Genomic DNA, 8784 nt, shown 5'->3' with positions numbered 1-8784 from the left:
ATGATTTTTTATCTTAAAGCTACAGACTCATAGATTGACAGTTTTATCATTTTTAAAGAATCAGCCAAATTGGATGATTTTGGCTTAAATGCAGTCATTTAAGTAATATAAGATGACTCATAATAGAACAGATCTGAATTGAAACTGTAAGTTTTCTTCAAGCGTAAGTATCACTTTAAGCCATACCACATCCATTTTGAACTTGAATATGGAAGACTGTGATATAATCTTTTGTCAGCATTCTCATGCCACTGGGTTCCAGACATTTGCACAATAATTGGCTCATCCGAAAACAAAAAAATAGCAAAGATGTCAGAACAGCCAATCTGTGACAGTGCAGCTTTAAATTGTAGTGGCATGTAATGTTTTGTGAATACCTTTAAATGTTTTTGTACAGGCGTTTGAAATGGTTGATGTGAACTTTCATTCCTAGTTTTTTCTGTTGTATATTATGTTTTCTATTTCAGGCACTGGCATGTTTTCAATAATGCCATTTTATTGATGATTGACTTGCCTTTCGCATGTTACGTGTAACTGAGATACCAACTTGGCATTGATGGACCGAATAAAATAGAAATCATTTTGTTCAATTCAATTTTTACGCCTACAGAAATTCCTTCATAGGGCACATACTTAGAAATGCCATTTTGTGAATCGGGATCTTTGAAATGTGAAAAGGTGTAATTGGTCTTTTGGATACGGTATCCGCCTCTATTTCAAGGCGGTGGGTTTAAGCACCCCCAGGGTACTTCCTCATGGCATCAGAAAAGGGACATGAGAACTGGTTTCTACCAAGGATACATACTCGAGAGTGATTTTATAAGATTTCAGAAGACATTGCAATCCTGCTTAAATAATTTGGCATTAGCTGAATTGTTCGCCTACTTAAAAATAATTTTACCATTTGTATTGACATGTTTTGCTATTAGTCAGAATGTTTAATAGAAGTGGTGAGCATTGCTAACCGCAACCTATTTTTATTATCTTTATTTTTTAACTACAGTAAAAGCATGTTATATCAAATTTTATTGCATTATGAGATTTCAATTGTAAGTTTGAGCAAATGTAAATGCAGTTTTCCACTTTAGAATAATCAATTAATTAAGATAAAGTTGAATTTAACGTTACATGTGATTTTACAGATACAATTTTATTTCATTGATTATGGGTTTATTTTCTAAGATGATGTTATAAAGGTTAATCTGAATTTCCTTGTTTTTGTTTGAAGAAAACGAGTTGAGGTTTTGGCATAGTATATTTGTCTTATCAACTATTCTTATTGTTTGAAAATTAACTATCCAAAAAATACAATAAAAAAATAAAACAATAATGTCAACTCAAGTATTCAAAGAAAGCACAAGTTCATTGCCAATGAGACATTGAACTAGATACCAAAAAGCAAAAACAACACACAGACTGGTAGCAAAAACAACACACAAACTGGTAGCAAAAAACAACACACAGACTGGTAGCACAACAACACACAGACTGGTAGCAAAAACAGCATACAGACTGGTAGCAAAAACAACACACAGACTGGTAGCAAAAACAACACACAAACTGGTAGCACAACAACACACAGACTGGTAGCAAAAACAGCATACAGACTGGTAGCAAAAACAACACACAGACTGGTAGCAAAAACAACATACAGACTGGTAGCAAAAACAACATAAAGACTGGTAGCACAACAACACACAGACTGGTGGCAAAAACAACACACAGACTGGTAGCACAACAACACACAGACTGGTAGCAAAAACAACTTACATACTGGTAGCAAAAAATCCTGGGATAACTGCATTGAAATTATTAGCCTTACATATCACTTGGTATCTTAACTAGTTAATCCACAATTTATTATCAGTTTATTACTTAAGGACCTCAATGAAAATAAAGGTTCTCTGTGACCCTTTTTTGTTATCCTTGGTGCTTGTGTGCAGGGCATGGACTAATTATATTTGTATGTATGTAATAGTTTTATATTTTTACTGCACTAGTTGTTTTGATTGTCTATGTTATGCATTCATTGCCGAAATAAATCTATCTATCTTTTAAAAATAAAATACAAGTCTATAATTATGTTTGATATATTAAGACAAAAATGTGCACATAGTGAACATAGTAAACATAACCCAAAGACATAAAAACTAATACGTTAAGGCAAATATACTGGTTATGGAAACTTTCAATGTGTGGCTAGTGGCATCTGCGGCGTGAAGTTAGCTGCCACGTGGCCTGCGGCGTGAAGTAAGCGGCATTGCGGCGTAAAGTTAGCGGTCTTGCTGCACGACGTTAACGGATTAGCGGCCTTGTGGCATGAAATTAGCGGCCTTCGGCCTAGTGGCTAGCGGGATGAAGTTAGCGGCCTAGCATCCATGTAGCGTGAAGTTAGCGGCCTTGCGGCGTGAAGTTATCGGCCTTTATGCGGCGTAAAATTAGCTGTCAAGCTGACTTGTGGCGTGAATGAAGCGGCCTAGCGGTAACGCGGCATGAAGAAAGCGGCCCAGTGCCCTTGCGGCGTGAACCTAGTCGCCTAGCGGCGTGAAGTTAGCAGGTTGCGGCCTTGTGGTGTGAAGTTAGCGGCCTAGCGGCCATGCGGCGTGAAGTAAGCGGCTTAGCGACCTTGCGGGGTGATGTTTGCGGCTTAGCGGCATGAAGTTAGTGGCCAAAGGACCAGGTGGTCTAGCGGTGTGAATTTGGAGGCCTGGCAGGCAAACGGCCTTAAATTGTTCTCTATATCAAAGCGATTGTCTAAAACATGACGTAAAAACACTTTTTAATCAAAATCCGCTTGCGACTCTGTTTACTGTGTCATGACGCCAGGTAATTTTAGATCAAAGTTGACGTCAAATAGTTGCTTTAAAAACGTGTTCTACGATTATCTATTTCCATTTAAAATAAAAAGTCTTGTGTTGCTGTTTTGGCTGGACTTAACAATAAAAACAATCCTTACCCTAGCACTGTTGAGACCGTTGCCCTTTACCAAGATATTTTTGTTTAGGCCTTAGTCTCCAAAGTTCCAAAACAATTTGTCAACTCACCATAACTAAATGTTTACTATCATGTGTTGTTTTCGTGGACAGATGTGGAACAGTCACGTTGCACAATTGCATCAGAAAACCGACCTCTAGCATTTTTAAAATTCTGATTTGAACTTTCTAACGTCGGATTTGAATGAGAGGTACATATAAACAGACATGTGCTCCAACATAATTGTCATCTGTTAGGCTATATTGAAATACGAATAAAACCCAGCCAAAGCATTTAACGCTGCACTCTGACAGATATACCATTTAACAACTTTCTTATTTTTTGTCTTGGAAAGAGCAAAGTTTTGCGTAAATATCTGCAAACCAATGATAAAAGATTGCTGACAAAAAATCAGATCGCAGAATTTCATATTTCCGTTCGAAAATGTATGTTTTATGGCTTAAACCGTTACTTACGGTTTAAAATAAATGCATAAAACATCATTTATTTAACTTTGATATTAAAATCTGCGATCTAATGTTTAGTCAGCTGTCTTGGTTAACTGGTTTACATGGATTTTCGCAAAAAATGGCTCGTTTCAAGACAAAAAATAAAAAAAAAAGTTGTCAAAACGCTCAATCTGTGAGAGTGCAGCTTTAAAGCTCGTTTCATTTTCAATAAAACGACATCTAATTTAAACATTAACAAAATTATTAATTAAAATCATGTTTATTTATTTCACATATATAATACTGCGTAGATCACTTTGTTATAAGTCGGACAGTAAACATGGTATCCTTAAAAGTTGGTCGAAAGTGAAAGCAGAGTATTTTTAATAATAGGTGGTTACCAGAAATTTCATGATCAAAATGTGAAAAACCTGTTTATATCACTTTTATCGAAGAAAAGCATGTCCAAACATCTAAAAGCCCTTCTACATAGTGTTAAACCTGTGATTTACCATTACATAAAGAATCAAGTAAATATTCATTGCAGAAATTCTTAATTTAATTATTTGTATTTCAGTGCAAGGAAGGAAGTAAAATGTTCGCCTCAAACTTCTTTGGCATTCAGAGTTTAACAAATCTGAGAACCCCTCTACCTTAAAAAGCCGTAATACCTTATGATTTCTTTACGTCTTAAGCACATATTAAATGTGAATCATATTTATTTGGACACAAGCGTTGGAATGAGACATTTTTACGTTATGTATAGAAACAATGATATAAAAACGCTGACAAAAGATCAGATCGCAATTTTCATATTGTTTTCAGAATTTAATGTTTTATGGCTAAAAGCGTTACTAACGCTTTATGATTAATAAGCTTTTCGGCATTAAACATTTTATGTATTTGCGTAATTTGTCTTTCTTTATAACGACCACAAAACAGTAACTGATAGATACTCAATTGATCATTTCTTTTTTTGTGTATACAATCTTTAAACATAAAATCTTTTGTCAGGTTACTAAAGCTTTTTAGCAATGAATGCCAGACCTTGTCACATGTTTTGTATTAATCCTTAACAATACTTTTTTTAATAATAATTTATCAATTCTCAAAGCTTTATACTTTTCCAAGCCATTCTTAGTGGATTGAGTAGCATGGGAGACTTCCCAATCTTTATGTTTAACCCACGTGCTTGTCTTTGAAACTAAGATAAATTGGACATTCGAATTATTTTCGATGAACTATTAACAAAATGTTTGTATCAGAATCATATATAAGAGAATGCACTGTAAAAAAGTAAAACATAAAACTTTTAATAATCAGCGGTTATGTGCTTTTGTGATATTGGAGCATGTTTTGTTAATACTTGAAAGTTATAAGCAATTTAACTTGGGAACTTTCCAACATATATTGAATTTATAAGTAATGATCTCCCCCAGCAGACAAGATCCCTGCCAACACTTTCGAAACATTTCAGCTTTTCACTTTCTAATAAATTTGATAAAATCTCAATTTCGGATTGCATCATATATATAAGATAAAACTAGTCATGTGTTATATGAAGTATGTAAAATCTTAATGATTAATGAGGGTGGAGAGAACCTCATATCACCAGACTGATGGTGTAGAAGGGAGATAAGTCTGAAAGTTAACCCAAGACAAATACAGTATTTCAAATAGTATGCCTTTTTGTTATTATCGCATATAACCTGAAATATATAGTTTAGTTCTTACAGGGACGTCGTTCACGTTTCTAAGGCTGGCAACGATTTGTTTTAAAACTGTGTTGACATTTTAAAGTGTTTCTTTATGAACAAACAGCAAACAGCAAACAACAATTAGCAGATACTCATTTTAACAGATTTTTCCAAATCCATTTCTAAAATAGTTAGATTGTCATTACCGATTCTAACAAATTTTATAAAAAAGAGAATTTTCTGTCCATTTTTTAATATTTTTAATATCAGTAGACTGCGTAGTTTAATGCCATGCATATCGAAACAATTCTACGGCACTTAACTGTAACACTGCTTAAGCAAAGGTTCCCATTCGTTTAACATCCAGCCACACTCACGAGCTCGTTTAGTAACGCTGTTCTTTAAATGTGGAGAGTCTTATTGTGAAAATGAAGATTCTTATAAACTTTTGCGCTGTTACAAATCTTATCTATATCATTGCTTCTGAGGAGATAAAAGAAGAATCGACATTTAGTTCTGAAGGAAACAATAAAATAAGAAATGAAAACATCTACAACAGTGTTCAAGATGTCAAACAGTTGATACAATTACTGATAAATAACACGGAAGAGAACAAGAATGAAATTAAACGTCTTCTTGCGGAACATGACTCGAAAAGGTTATTGGGTATCAAGTTATTTTCCTGAAAAAATACTCAAAAATAGTTTTAATTAAGTATTAGTTACGAAAAAATGTTGCTCTTAACTTTTGACCGTTTGTTTAGCTTTGATGTTTGAGCATTTCAAACGGACATTGGTTAAATTCTAGTCTACAGGGCTTTTCCCTGTAGTTTTCATAAGCGTATTAATATTTATGGAATAATACATTTTTGACCATGGCTTGTGGTTTATTATAACCCCAGTGTGAAGAACAAGCCCGAGGTGATTATTTTACATTAGGGCAATTATAAACCAAAAGCCATGGTTAACAATATCTTATACTGTAGAATACACATGTTTTGGCATTTGACAATGATTTGACCCGATTTTGTAAAACTCATATTATTCAAACAATATAAGATTTAATAGGCAGAAAGTCTGAAAAGTAAAACATGAGAAAAAAACAAAAAACAAATTGGTTGTGAATGACAGAAGCTTTTAAAACCTAACGAGTAATAAAATCAAATAGCAAACCTTTCTTACGTGATTACGCACGCGTAGAAGTCAATATGTCCACCCTTAAATTATTGCTTGTTTACATCGGGTGACTGTTCAATATGCTACGGTTGATCAAGCACAGCGGGGGTCGATCAAGCCTAGAAACGTTTTCATAAAAAATATTTGCTTGACTCTAACCCTAACTCTAACCATTTGGCAGAAATAATTCACATTTATCTTCAGAAAAAGTTAAACAAACCTTTTCAACAAAACACTTTCATTTTACTGCTTTTTACATTTACTGGCCTGAGACCACAGTTATTTTACTATATGTTTCATATAGACACTAACCTTGCTTTTCACTTTAAAACAGTCCCAATTGAAAAACAAGTAACTAGCTGCTGTAGAACAATCAAAGACACAAAGTTTAATTACAAGAAAACATAGGTTTGACCAATGCGTTGTCTCACAGAATTGAGTAGTAATACATGACCCTGAGGTCAAGACTGAATAAGGCTACAAACAACCAATTTACATACTTCCACAGGCAATACAGTGTCAAATTATGTTAAGCTCTATGCAAAAAGGCCACCTGTTTCTTCTCTTTCATTCAACTTTAATAAAATATTGATACTTGAACACAAGCACTCTTTTTTCTGTATTCACATTCGGATCTTGGTCAACGGGGGCAGTTTACTGTGGTCTTGAGCCTACTGGGGGTTAACTGGGTGTTATATTTCGGTAAAATGTAAAACACTCGGTAACGGTCTGCGTTAGAACTCACTCAGTCCTTTACACTGAGTCAATCAGAACTACTCGATCATTTTCCTTCGAAAAACCGCCTCGGATGCATATCGACGGGTTACAACGTCAGAATTCTTTACATTTAAGTACGCTGCAAGTAGTTTGCGTAGTAATTTCAATGTTTCAGTTAAACCTTAGGACTTAACCTTAAAGAATCTTAATTATTTATAGAACAAAACACTTCACTTGGAATCAATTTGAAAAAAAATCCATCCGCCATTTTTGTGTTTGTGAAAAGTTGTGCAAGTCTTCGTCGTGAACCAAGTGCTCTTAAGTAAAGCAGTGCCGGAAGTGGATAGCTTGGATATATCCGTGTTCGCACCGAGAAGCTGTTGTCAACCGAGTGGCCAAATTAAGGCGGCAAATTCCACAGAGAATAACAGCATTGCTGGAAGACGAACCCACTCCAGACCCTGGGGTCAAGAACAGTAAGGATTGTAAGGCCAGCACTGGTAGCAGCTGAGTGGGTGTTATCTTTCAGTAAACATATGAAACATTCGGAAACGGTCGGCGTTAGAATTAAAAGTCTTAATGAATTACACTACATTTCAATCCATGAGAAATAATCTGGTTTTTATTAACATTGCCAAACTGTCAAGTGAGAGACCATCGTAAACAGAAGACAAATTACGGGTATTTATTACACAAGAAATGTGAATCGAAGGAGAAACTGTGAAAAACGGTAACCTGTGACGTGGCAAAGCGGGAGGAGGTGAAGGAACGGGCGGAGATGCGGGACGCGAGGACAACAGGACAAACGCTAGCTAATCAGAGACGTGGTGGCGAAGGGGAGGACGACCGAATATAACGTTTATCCGGATCGGGGTGGGGGCTGGGACCGATGAGCGACAGAAGCGGCGACAATCTCAGGAGTGGCGATGAATAGCGGGACGTGAATTATAACTGATTAATATTTTATAAAATAGGCACTACAATAATAATATTTTTATATGAATTATGGGGCAATTTAAATTCTTGCTATGCTATTGAGGCTTGTTAAATGTTTTGTTTTTTACAGAAAGTTAGGTTTAATATAAGCGGGCTGAACGCTGTAGCGCCGGTTTCCTATTATACATTTAAAAATCGATTTACAAAGGTTGATATAGTTTTTAATAGAAATGATACTATTTTGTACTTGCAGATATCTAAAGATTTTTACGTATGGCCTGAATTGTTTATTAATTTTAATCTTTTTCAACAATATATTGATAATTTTCAATTCCAGAGGTTTTTTTTATAAAAGGTGACTGGAACTCAGAAGTGGGAAATAAACATGACTGTATAGTTAGTGATAGACTTACCAATATTATAGTTTATGAAGATTATGTTCCCTCTATTCTGCTTTACCTAGATATTCAAAAGATAATGAAAATGTCAAATTTGGCTTAATATTACCATGATTTATGTAAATCCACTGCTTTGCGTATAGCTAACCGTCGACTATGTCACGTGATCAGGTCATTTAGATTCATAAGTCACTTGGGAGCAAGGTTTTTTAAATGATGATTTTCATTGATTTGATACGGGCTCTAAACCGAGCGAAGCTCGGCAGAGCTCTATTACGGCTACGTGTATACACTTAGCACTACTTTCTTTCAAAAGTGCAACCACTATGAGCCTGAAAAAAAGACGTACAGGTGATTGAACCAGTATTTTTCTGTTCATAAATCATATTGAACGCGTAAATGCCGGACACCAAAATTTCATCAGAGCGTGTCGACACTG

This window comes from Mya arenaria, chromosome 10 (genome assembly GCF_026914265.1).
Source record: "Mya arenaria isolate MELC-2E11 chromosome 10, ASM2691426v1".
NCBI lineage: Eukaryota > Metazoa > Mollusca > Bivalvia > Myida > Myidae > Mya > Mya arenaria.
Note: the sequence above shows the minus strand (reverse complement) of the source record.